Source organism: Oenanthe melanoleuca, chromosome 2, assembly GCF_029582105.1.
Source record: "Oenanthe melanoleuca isolate GR-GAL-2019-014 chromosome 2, OMel1.0, whole genome shotgun sequence".
Taxonomy (NCBI): domain Eukaryota; kingdom Metazoa; phylum Chordata; class Aves; order Passeriformes; family Muscicapidae; genus Oenanthe; species Oenanthe melanoleuca.
The window spans coordinates 63,411,731-63,424,681 of NC_079335.1; the positions used below are offsets into that span (position 1 = coordinate 63,411,731).

Genomic DNA, 12,951 nt, shown 5'->3' on the forward strand with positions numbered 1-12,951 from the left:
TGCATTACATTTGGGGGGAAAAAAAAAAAAATTAAAAAAAAAATTGAGAGAGAGAAAAAGCTATCCAAAATGTTGAAATAAAATCTAATCTTTGAAGAAAGAATAGTCAATACTCTGTTCTAAAAGCCCATGTTCAATTGACTCCATACACAGCATTACAAGCGCTTGTTTTCAAATAGATAAACACTAAAAATTTAGTTCTCCAAAAAATGAAAGTGCAATCAAGTTCACTAGATGTGAATAAGCCAAAGATTGTAATAGAAAGCTGTGGTAAGTGAGGCATAAAGCATATAGCTCTATTGAGTGATTGGGAGCCCTGTTCATCAGAAAGTATCTGTCACTGGGAAGCCTGCGAAAGCTTTTGATTCTTCTGCCTCACTTCTGCTTTGGTCAGCTCACCACACCAAGCAAAATGTCTCAGAAAGATGCTTTTGTGGCCACCAACTACAAAAACACTCGTGGGAAAAACCTGCTCCTCAGTTTCTGCCTTCTGTCTCATTTCCCTAGGTTGCATTTACTTTACCATTCTAATTTTATTCTTGTTTGATAAAAATGTAAATGCCAATTATTTGAGCTTCACATTAAACTCATGATCCTAGTGGTATAATCCCTTAAACATAGAATTCTTTTCCTTATTAGTGGGGGGAGAAGGGGGATAAAAGCCCACATATACAGCATTTGAATCACATCATTCAATTAATTGAATAATTTTGGATAAAGAGAGACAGGTATCATTTCAGGAAAAAAAATAAGTGCCAATCTGGGTTTTTAAAAATGAATTAGGGGAGAGAAAAGAGGAGAAGTCTTTCATTCATAGCCAGTTGTTTTCTAAAATTATAATCTCATTATGATACCTGTTTTGGTACAATTTTAAAAATCTACACATTTGCCTTTTTTCCTACAAGAGCTACAAGGAGAAAAATATCTCTGGACAGCTGACCTCATACACTCTTCTGAAAGGAAAATCAGGTCTTTTACTCCACTGACTTTGAAAATTTAAAAAATGCAGGACATAATTCAAACAATAAAATATCTTATGGCTAGGAAAGATCTAAATCTACCCCAGCTATAGTTGTGATCTCCTTCCACACCATGAGTAATTTTGTCAGAATGAAAATGTGTCCAAACCCAGAGAAGTGGGCTGATCCCTTGGAAGGCTCACTGAACAATCACAAATGCCATCATCATCCAAGATTACAACATCAGCTCTGCTTGACTGAAATTCTGTCTTCTGAAGGCAGCCAAAACCAAGGTCTATTGCCTCAATAAAGTCCAAAATGAACTCTGTCTTCAAAATCAGTGTCTGGGTTTCTGTATCAAGGGAGACTGTATCTGCAGGGAACCAGGAGCACTGTACATCCAAGATAAGATAAAACTAGGATTTTCTTTTAAAGGAATTATGGTATAGCTCTATACAAGTGATATTCTTTGCCTGGAATTCTAGTGCAGTTAGATCAGAAGAAAACACACTTTGTACCTAGACATACAGCAAAGCAGAGAGGAGCTGATCTTCCAAAAAGACCCTGTCTGAAACACTGGGTACAAGTTGCATTAACACTCATAGTATATGAATTTTCCAGCATCAGATGTCCAGGTTATTAAAGTGTGAGGTGTGTAGAATGTCACTAAGGTGCCAGTATCATGAAACCTGCAGAACATACACACATACACACAACTGGTATCTCATAATAGAGGTATGATTGTACAAAAATCTCAGTGGAGCCTGATGAGAATTAAAGGATTTCAGGGGCAGGGGCAGCAGGCTGCTGAAGGATAAAAGGAGAATTTGCACTCTTTGGTGCACAACACTTCTAACCACAGGAGGCAAAATCAGCAGTATTTCACTAACAGTTCCCTGCCAGGCTCCCATGGAAATATCCTTTTAAGTGCCTGAGATGTCCCTCTCAAGACAGGACATGATCAGTATTTACCTGTGGTTCCAGAAGCAGAGTCCTAAAGGAATGCAGGGCATATAGAGTGGAAGCCACGTGGAAGTGAGCTCACCACTGGGAAGAAATCTGACTATGAATCCACCATCTTCTGCTCTCACTGCAGAGCAGTGCAGAAGAAATCCCTCATGGGGTACTTGCAAGTGGAGTCATGGTTAGGTATACTTTGGAAGTGAATTTGTCATTGCTTTATTTATACCCTTTTGCTCTCAATCTCCGCTTGGATGTCTGCCCTTAGGTCTTGCTTAACATAATTTTGCAGTGTCTCACCACCCAGCCAGCCTGGTGCAGTGGAGAGACAAGATGAAACACTGTGAAACCAGTAGATTATCAGTCAAAAACAAAGAAGGGTGCACAGGGTGTCTTTGAGACATGAATGTCTTCCAGCAGGGTCATAGAAGACCAGAGCTGGCAAATATTCCTTCCTATTTTTAAAGGGTCACTGGCTTAGGATGACTTTACTAGCAGGGGAAGGATTATCTCTAACAGCCATGAACTAATTCTTCTCCTGCCTGCTGGCAAAGCAACACTCCACGGTCCTGGGTGAGCTCTGGGTTTTCAAACAGCCTCTGACTCTGTGTTTGGTTATTACAGGGAAGATAGCAGGTCATTTTTCACTGGCGTGGGGAGTGTGGCATTTCATCAAAGCTGCCCTTGGGAAGTTTGCTTGTGCTGATTTGCAAAAAAGTGACTAAGTATACCAGCAGGTGTAAGAGGAGTTGCTAGTTGTCTTGTGCAAAGAAGAAATTATTGTGTTTTTTGTATAAAGTCTAAATGGCATTTATACACTACTAATCTCAGACATAAAAATAATTTTAAATCACCTACCATTTTCTTCTTTAAAATCTCAAAGAAGTACTTTTTTTTTTTTGGAATGGCTTCCTAATAGTTCATCGAAAGCTGGAAGAAAGTATCCAGTCTTCACTGGGGGCTAATATAAAAAACAGTCAAGCTCTTTGACAATAATGACAACTGAAATAACTGGAGCCACTGTCCAACTAAAAAGCTGAAGTAAGCCTCCAGCCACAGTGCTCAAAGGGTTTTCACAAAGAAGGGCAGGGATGTGTGCATCCCCATCAGAGCTTGCTTACTCTTGGAATGAGTTGCATCTGGGAAATAAAAACCCAAACTACCAGAATTATACCAGGAAGAGCAGGTAAGCCTGTGAACTGGCTAGAGTGCAGCCCTAGACTGAGCCTGAGCAAAACTGAAAGAAAGTTCCTCCTCTCTCCAAGAGTAGTAGTATACCAAAGATGAAGCAGCCATAAGGAGTATGAAATAAGGAGTGAGAAATCTCATCCTCATGAGCCTCATAATATAATCCTTGACTTAATACAGATAACAAAAAGGTGGCTTATAATATGTGATAACATGTTCACTGTGACACGAACAATTGTAAAAAGTAATTAATTTTTTAAAAAGCTATCTTGATTTGTGAAACTAGAGAAGCAGTTACATTCAAAAATTCTGCCATTATGGAAAACACTGGCTGCAGCACGAGGGAATAGCCCAAGCCCAGAATAGACCAAGAGAACAATTCAGAAATCTAAAGGAATGGTTCACTTCCATCTCTTGATGTCTGAGGGTCAGTTTGAACGAACAAAACTCCAGGGCACAAAAATCAATCAGACAGTTGTGGAAGAGACTTGGGAAGTTCCATGTACAATTTCTGGCTTGGCTAGTGAGTTGGTATGTCTGGAAGTTCCATTGGTAGAAGGTATGGAAATTACCAAAATCTTCCAAACACAGGGAACTCTGAAAGTCAAAACTGAATCTTTGTGATTCAAATCTCAAAAGCAGGGAGTGATGGCAGACCATCCATCCATCCATCCATCCATCCATCCATCCATCCATCCATCCATCATGAAAATTGGTTTTAATATTACACTGTTGAATTCACAAAGAACTTTGAGTAGAAAAAGAAGAAACTGAGATAGCCAGAGATGGAGAATCAAACACTGATAAGGTCATCTGCATTTTGGAACGAGTAACATGCCACATACTACATTGAGACCAAGGACACTCCCTGAATTTCTAAATATAATGCCATGATTATTCCTCATTTAAAAATTCCTCACTATAAACCATTTTGCATGCCTATTATTCCAGAGCCAGCACAAGACTTTTCAATGGCTCAGGCAAAACTGACAGTCAATCCTCCTAAAATAACAGATGGGACAGGGCCACCCCTGCCTGCCAGAGAAAAGTGGGGGATTGCAATGGAGAGATCTAGAGGATCCATGCTGTTAATCTGGCTGCCTCCAGGGACTGATAGCAGTCAGCTATCACAGCTGCTGGCACTGGGCATTCTACCAGTAGTTTCCACTCCTACTTTAGGGGCAGCAGCACTTTCAGACAACCTGTTTTTCCCTGTCCTAATATGGACAAAATTAGGGTGGACAGATATTAAGGGATGTGTGCTTTATCTTTCCAGGAGCCTGCCACCTTAGACAATTTCTGCTTTGCTTGTGCTCACAGCCAGTCCAGTTTGCTGCTGAAAGCTGAAGACTCAATTTATCTTGGCTTCTTCTGCATTCTCAGAAGATTCAGCAAAACTTATGTTCACTGGTATCATAATGCTTCTGAGAGTCAGGGGCCTTGACCCTAAACATATGAAATCCACCTTGTGTCAGTTTTAATTCCATCTCCAGAGTCATCAGGATAAAATCATGTTCAGAAAAGCAAAGAATTAATCTCTAATCATATAGAATATTTTTAACATGCTGTCCGTATTGTGCTCTTTGAGTTCCATAGGAAAGTGAAATTGCAGTGAAATTCTTGATGTGAAAAGCTACTGTGAGATGTTTCAATATGCTGGTGCAATTTAAGAGTTATCAGTGTGTCAGGGTAGAGCATGACTAGTTTAATCAGGAAACTACTGTGGAGAGCTATAGAGTGAATGATAGATGTAAAATCAGAAACAGCTTTGAAATATATATTGGCAGTTGTTTCCTATACGGGACCATTGAAACATTGGTTGCATCAATATTGGTGGTAACAGTCAAATTTCAGTAAATATTAAGGTTTCAAGTTGAAGTTATTAAAGCCTTATGGAGTATATTTGCTGCAGCTTTTCTGACAGATTATATACTATTGTTACCCAGTGAAGTAGCAAAAACAGGAAGAAAAAGGTAGAACAATAATTTTGTTCAACATAAAATCATACCTTGCTATATCAAAATGATTTTTTATATCAAACCCCATATTTTAATTCCATTATACTTTTTTTAATATATGAAACTTTTCTAAGGGAAATATAATTCAGCAAATTCAGACCTCTTCTCCACCTGCAGATTTCCACTGTGCCCTCTTGAGAATCATTTTGTCTTTCAGTGCTTAGCTCCAAGAACATAAAATAATAACCTTGTCCTACCTCACTACTAATAGAGCTACTATTAGCACAATCCATTTATATTTGGTAGCATTACAGCATTATGGGAGAAAAATGATTTATAAATGTACCATTCTACGTGTACATTTTCCACTGAACTTTTTTAAAAAAACACAAAACCTAATTTGTCTTTTGAACATTTATTTTTTCATTTTCTTTTCTAACTTCCATCATCTTGTTTTGCTATGTGCTGTGTTGTGTCTCCTGGTATAGTCTTCCTCTTTTTTCAGTCACTTTTCTGTCTCTTCTAACTGTGATGAGTTTTCTTTCACTATTTCTTTTCTCCATTTTTGCAGTCTTCTTATTTCTTGTATATTGCCAGTCTCTCTAGACTGAGAATAGGTAACTATTCTCAAATTTACTCGAGTTTTTATATCTCTCTTACTCTTGCTCTGAGCCTTTCCTTTCCTGCCTGTGAGCCACCCTGCTTTGCCTCCTGAGGAATTGTCTCCCTTTATAGGGGTAAAGGAGAGCACTGCACCTGCAAGCATTCATTGGTGGGCAGACAGGGAAATCAGGAAGAGTGCATGATCAGAGAGCTTTTATTCAGGATACATGAAGGCCTTTAGCCATGTGTAAAACACCTGGGAGATAATGAGTGCTTCAGGGTAGGGATCATACCTGCCTGAAATAAAGGCTTCTCCATTGCACAGAGAAAAAAGCTGCTAACCTTGCAGAGGCCTTCAAGTTGCTACAGCTCAAACCTCAGGAGGCTCTACAGGTTAAATTTTACATCTTGAACCCAACTGGGAAACAAACTCAAAGCTGTTGCATGTGACAATACATGTGGTTTATGGGGTGATGGCAGCCCAGGTGCTGGTGGCTCCCAGCTGCTTATTCCCTTGTCCTGTGCTGTGGGTTCTCAAGAAGTGCAAGACAGAACCAACCAGTGCTGTCATTTACCTTGATTTAAATCATTTGGAGGACCTAGATCTGTCCTCAGAGATACAAATTAAAAGTCTCATTGTTAAGCCTAATAAAAAAATAATGCTTGCAACTGCAGCTGCAACTTGGCCTTTCAAATAAGAAATCAGGATCCAGCAGAACTACTAGAGTAAGAATGGATATGTTATTTATATGTAGAATGATAGTAGTTTTTTATTTCTTCCCTTTAAGGGGTGGTAGGTGCATTTCTAAAGTTTGATAATTGCTCAGTTCCAAAAGGCAAGATATCTTCTCCCTGAAAATCTGGAGAAATGTTAAAGTTGTCAATACATTGCTGGAAGGCCTCACCTTAGACTTACAGCTCTAAACAGATTTACAGCTCACCATTTTTGTGCAGAGCAGCTGCCTCAGGGAGAAATCACCAACTCTGCTGGAGGGGCTCATGAGAAAAAGCTTGCAGGACTCAGTTCTACAAAGGCAGTGACACAGTCTGGTACCATCCTTGGCTTCCTCTGCAAGTGTGCAGTGCTGGGCCACTGCCAGAATCTACCCAGGAATCACATCTGTACACACCTGTTTGCAAGAGACAGAGGTGCTCAAGGATGAAATTTCCCTCTAGTTTGGGGGTTCTGCTTGCTATTCAAATCCTATCAAAGCATGTGGGAACCTTGTTGTCTCAGTCTTCCTTGTTTCTGAGACAGAACATTCATACTCACATGGATATATCCATATACACACTTCTATCTAAATGTGGGTATAATTTTCAGAAAACACACAATTTCATAGTTTCAGAATATTTCTAGGACTCATCTCACTAAACTGTAAAGCAAGCTGAACTGAAATTCTTAAACATGTTAAACATTTCCATGGATGGGGCATCCACAATTTCTCTGGGCAACCTGTTCCAGTGCCTCACCACGCTGACAGTAGAGAATTTTTTCCTTATATCTAATCTAAATCTACCCTCTTAATGTCAGGTTAATGTCAGGTCATTTTGAAGGGAAAGGCAGGAAATGTGGAAAGAGAAACTCCCCAGAGTTCTCATTCTTTTCTACACCATTTCAATATACAGCACAGTAATGGTGATTATTAGAAGTTCTTCTGAAAGTGGAAGTTTCCCAACCAGAAAAATATAAAAGAATATCAACCCTGAATATTAGTAAGTCCAGCCAAAAAAATTACTTTGAAGAGCAAGTTTCCAAAGGCATAAAACTAATAATAAAATATTTTTTAAGCACATCCAAAACAGGAAGTCTGCCAGAATGTCTGTAGGGCTGATAAGTAACTTGGATATGAAAGCAGAACCCAAATAAGATCAGATTCTACCCCAGCAAAGGGAAAAAAATTCTTTACAGAGATGTAAAGAGCACTATGGAACAGACTTTGGAGGTTCCTAGGCTGAAATGTTCTTTACAGGGCACAACCCCCTTACTGGTTAGACAGTAGGAAACACAGAGCAGAAAGTTACATGGTCACTGTTCTCAATTCAGAGAGATTTCTAGTAGGGCAGTGTAGGGAAATGCACTGTTCAGCATAGTCCTCAGTAATTTGGTTAAGGCTGAATAGTGAGGAGAGATTAAATCATACTAGATCATTTAATGCAGTAAAAGCCAAAGATGTCTGAAAAATTGCAGAATCATCTCAATTATTTGTGATTGGTGATAAAAATGTGGACCAAGAATAAAGCTGATAAATGTTCAATATGGAAGAAAAAAAACCAGAATCCTAACTATGCACACCCAGTGATGAACTGTAAGTGAGCTGCTACAAATCTGAAATGTGGCTACTGCAATTGGTGAAACCATGTACCATTCTATAAAAACAACAGCCTAATGTAAAAGGAATATTATGAATTATTAGTAAAAATGAAATGGAAGAGAGATTATAAGGTCACAAAGAAAATACACTTTATCTTCTGAGCCCCAAGGGGCTTACCTGAAGTAGAAAACATATAAACAAGGATCTACATATAAGGAAGATAATTAATGGTAAGGGATGGTATCTGTGTGAGGAACAATAAGTAGGTTGGGATAATTGACATTTTTTTGTTCTGTTTAATAAAAACCCACAATCTATTCGGGCATCCTAGTGTACATGATCACTCCCACAATATTTTCTAGCAGCAATGACACATTTTGGTAATAACGATGATCTGCATTTTTACTGTTCTTTTTCTTCAAAATAAAAAGTATCCCAGGAATATTGTTTAAACCATTAAAGCAGACATTTAAATAAGAAAAACCAAATTCTGTTGGAAGTAGCAAGTTGGAAGAAGTCTTTAGGGCTCATCTGGGCCTACCCAAACAAGATTAGCTTTGAAGTTACATCCAAGTTCAAAGGTTGCTTAGGAGCTTACACAGAAAGTTTTGTCCAATCTCCAAGAATGGAAATGCCACAGAGTCTCTTGATACCTGTGCCAGTATGTACTACACATATATACATATACACACACAAGAAAGGAAAGATTTTTTGATATTTAGACAAAATTTCCTACATTGTGACTTGGGGCTGCTGCCTCTAGTCCTATTGTGGTGCACTGCCTAAAAGTGTCTGATTTCATCTTAAATGTACATTGCCAGTAGGTAGGTGAAAACACTTAGATTCCCCCCTCATCCTCACCTTCAGCCAGAAGAACCCCTTTTCTGTCAGCTTCTCCATGTATGCTGTGTGCTCCAGGAGACTCATTCCAGTATGTCCATATCCATCTTGTACAGGGGAATCCAAAACAGAGCACAGTCCTCCAGCTAGGGTCTCACTAGTGCCAAGCAGAGGGCAAAGCATCACCTTTCTCAACTTGCTGGCTGCACTCTTGCTAGTACAGCCCAGGATGGTGTTGACCTTCAGGATGCACTGCTGACTCACATTGGAGTTTTTTTGGGGACACCCAGAACTTTTTATGCAGTACTGCTCTGGGGCAAATTGGTGCCCAGTCTGTCCTGCTGCGTGATCAGGAATTTGCATTGGCCCATGCTGAACTTAAAAAGTTTCTGCCAGATTTATCCTCCAGCTTGTTGAGAATGCTCTGAATGATAGTCCTGCACATTATTGGCACATTAATTGATCCCCTAATTAGGTATCACCTGTGAACTTGAACTTGCTGAGGGCTTTATTTCATCCCAATGGCTACATTTGCAGTGGAGGCATGAATGGAATCTGCACTAGTGTTGATTCCTGAGAGATGTTACTGGAAATCACTCATCAATTAGACTTTTCACAGCTAATCACAACTTCTGGAGACTCATGATATTGCCAATAGTGTGTTCACCTTGTAATCCACTGCTCAAGTCCATGTCTCACCAATGTGGCTGTAGGAATACCATGTAACAGGCCTTGCAGAAGCCAGGGTAAATAACCTCTTCTTTCATCCATCATGCCAGCCAGCTCCTCAGAGCAAGTACTCTGACTGTTCAGTCACAATTTGCAGTTTGTGAATCCATACTGTTCCCAATCGCCTTCTTGTCCTCCATGTGACTGCACTTATTTTCACAAGGGTTTTCTCCAAAATCATTGTGGAAATTGAAGGGAGTTCTATCAGCAAATAGTTCCCCAAATCTGGCTTCATTGCCCATGTACATGTAACACTTGCCAGCCTTCATGATCCTCTCCTGATTCCCAGGGAATTTTTGACAAAGATACAAAGCAGTCCTTGCAATGACCTTAGCTACTTCTCTCCACATCTTTGGATACATTTTCTGTTGGCCCATGGACTTGTGTGTGTCCAGTTTGCTTACTTGGTTACTAATGGGTTAATCCCAAACTCTCCCTGGGAGATATGGGGACAGAACTGGCCACGAAAGACCAAGGAGAAGATGCTGAGTCTCTCAGCCTTTTCTGAGTGCTTCAAGTCTATTGCCTTGCTTCATAGCCCCTCATGTTCCTTAGACCTCCTTTTGATTCTAGTTTTAGAAATTCTTGTGGCCATTTCCATTCCTCACCAATTTTGAATCCAGCTGAGTTCTGACTTCCCAAATTCCCTGCCTACATGACTGCCAGCACTCTGCTCCTGAGTACTCCTCTTTGGCCTCCTCTGCCATTTGTGCTGGAGAGAAGCTGGAGCTCCCTGCCTGTCTGATGGCTGTGGGCTGGGCTGAGCCCAGGTCTGGGGAGGTTGTCCTCAGAGAGCAGCATCCTCTCAGGGTTTCCTTTCCCTTCCCTTTCCCTTTTCCCTTTCCCTTCCCATTCCCTTTCCCTTCCCATTCCCATTCCCCTTCCAGACAGTCTCCCATGGGAACCTACTGAACAACTCCCAGAATGAGCTGTTGAATCCTGTATTTTCATTTGCTGTTAGAACTCTAAGCTTTTGCTCAAAGTACTTGTTCATTTCAGACAAAATATTCTCAAAAAAAAAAAAAAAAAGGGTAAAAAAATTTAAATGTAACTTTTTTCTCTATCAAAGTCAATTTAAATGCAACTGAACTTCTTAGAAGGAGGCATAGTCACTTAACTGTGTTCATTCACTAAGGTGAAATGAAAAGTAATGGAGTAGAGATGCTTAATGCTTATTGACTATAAATAATTTAGATTATTTATAATTTTAAATACTAATTGGTAAATAATGATCCATGACTAAGTTTGACAATATGGCTGGAAAATAAAATCAAGAGAGACTACAAAGAACCCAGCGCAGCATCCCATGAATTTTGCTTGCTGCCTATCAACATCTGTTTCACTTTTCAGCAACCTTGTCTTGTCTGCTTTGCAACTCACAGTAGTGCCTAATTTAAACATTCTGTAATAGTGGTTTTTAATCCTAAATGGGGGTTGTGAAATGTGCAATTATTGCTTCTTTCATTTTATTTGCAAAAGGCAAGAAAGAGGGAGAATATTGGTTTTTTGCTCCCACCTGTTATAGTAAGAGAAGCTAAATAAGCGTTTGACAGGTAAAAATATAAATAACGAACCCTCAGATTAAAATCCTATAGGAATTAAATTCATATGTGTTTGTGAGAGTCTGGGCAAGTCCCAGAAACTGACAGCATTTTACTTTTCCTTCAACAAGTATAGTATGCTCAAAAAGCTTCTCTGAAAATGCCTTAATTAACCTAGGATATGAGAGAGAAAACGATGAACGGAACAACAAAGACAATTTGTCATCAGGATTTTCATTAAAGCCCTCAGTATTATAGGAATTAATTTCAGCAGTGCTTTGCCCTGATTACTGCCTGTTGGATAGGATACAGGCATCCAACAGGATATTTGAATGGAGAGCGTTTGCTCCCATCCTACATCAGCATTATGAAGGTAAGGGCTTTATCTACATTGGCTGCGATTCATCACCTATATTTTAATATTGCAGAAACTGAAGACAACTCTAATTTTAACTTCCTGCTTTTTAAACACAAGCACTGCTTTTTTCCAGTAAATGTTAACTCACATTGCCATCCCCATCTTGGTCAGGGAGAAAGATCAATGGACTTTAAGATCACAATAGTCATTAATTTGTTATTTTAGTTTCCCAGACATTATAGTTCACTACATGTTGTTATATCACACAGGCACACAAACCTTACTGGTCACAGAAGGGAGGGAACCAGCTCCCATTTTAGATTCTGAATTGTCCTACAACCTGTACAGCATCTAGGCAGTGTTCTTATCTAGCCCTCACATTTTTAGTTTTTCAAAATGCTCCCCTCATAAAGCAGACCGCTTTGGAATCTGCAGCACATTTTAAAGGAATGATTAAACACTAATCCACTAAAATACTCAAGTGCCACTTGAGAATTTGGCAGGATCACTTTAAATAATCTCTTAGCCTACTGATGGCTCTCTCAGTGTTCTGTGTTTCCACACATAGCTGATGAATAAAATTATTTGAACTAATCTGTGCCTATACTCTCACAGTATTTCTTGCATGAAAAGCAGACAGCGCAACATGTGTGCCTTAAAGTAAGGAAAGCTGTAGGAAACATAGTCAAAATTTCAGTTTCTACAACATTTTCTTCTTCAAGTTATATAAAAGTATTTTTAGAAACAATCTCACCTTAAATCTGAGAGTACCATTAAGGACTGTATTACAGAAATTACTTTGGTAATTTTGGCCAAAGCAATGCAGTTGAATGTCACACATGGGTGCAAGGGGAGGCTAGCAGATAGAGAAATCAAATTCACCCCTATAACATAAACACAATATGAAACATTACTGAGGAGCTACAAGCTGCAATATTGTACAGTGTCTTATAAAGCCATGTTAAATGAACACAAGTAAACAGATGTTGCCTTAAGTTCTTTTTGCTTATTGTAAGGAATTTATGATTTTTTTCTCTGCAGAAAAAAATGACTGAATAATATCTGTGCTGCACCCGGCTGCTTATAAGGTGAGTAGGCAAAGTATGTTTTATGGCTAAAAAAATTATTACAGGATCGAGATCTCTGTAGCTCCTTGAGCTGAAATGTGACTAAACCCAAAGGACTAAGCCACCAACTCTCTCTCTTTGAGTGAGAAAGTGAAAGGGGCTCTCTGTGTGTGTGTGTGTGTGTGTGTGTGTGTGTGTGTGTGTGTGTGTGTGTGTATGTGTGTGTGAGACTGTGCATGCTGGTCTTTAAGTAGTATTTCAAACAAAAAACCAGCTCTCCCAAGCATTCTGCTTTAAAAGCTGGGCAGATTCACTGACTTTCCATCTGTTTCCAACTTTCCTAAGAGCTGTTCCTATATGCTACAGATACTGGGTTCAAACCTGCTTTGCTTGCATCTTCTGCCATAATCACATTATGAGATGACACGTACAT

The 12,951-nt window shown here is 39.3% G+C and overlaps 1 protein-coding gene across 4 annotated transcripts in view; it reads right to left on the reverse strand.

Moving 5' to 3' along the window:
• The window catches only part of LOC130250434 (poly(rC)-binding protein 3-like), a 485,448-nt gene that overhangs the window by 139,112 nt on the left and 333,385 nt on the right, over window positions 1-12,951 (reverse strand). Inside the window, exon 1 of one of the 4 annotated variants that reach the window (XM_056486134.1) lies at window positions 1,932-2,072. The exons of the other annotated variants lie outside the window; for them this stretch is intronic. The gene's annotated coding sequence lies outside the window, so the exon portion shown is untranslated. Of the gene's footprint in view, window positions 1-1,931; window positions 2,073-12,951 lie in introns of those variants that run through there. 4 annotated transcript variants of the gene reach the window in all.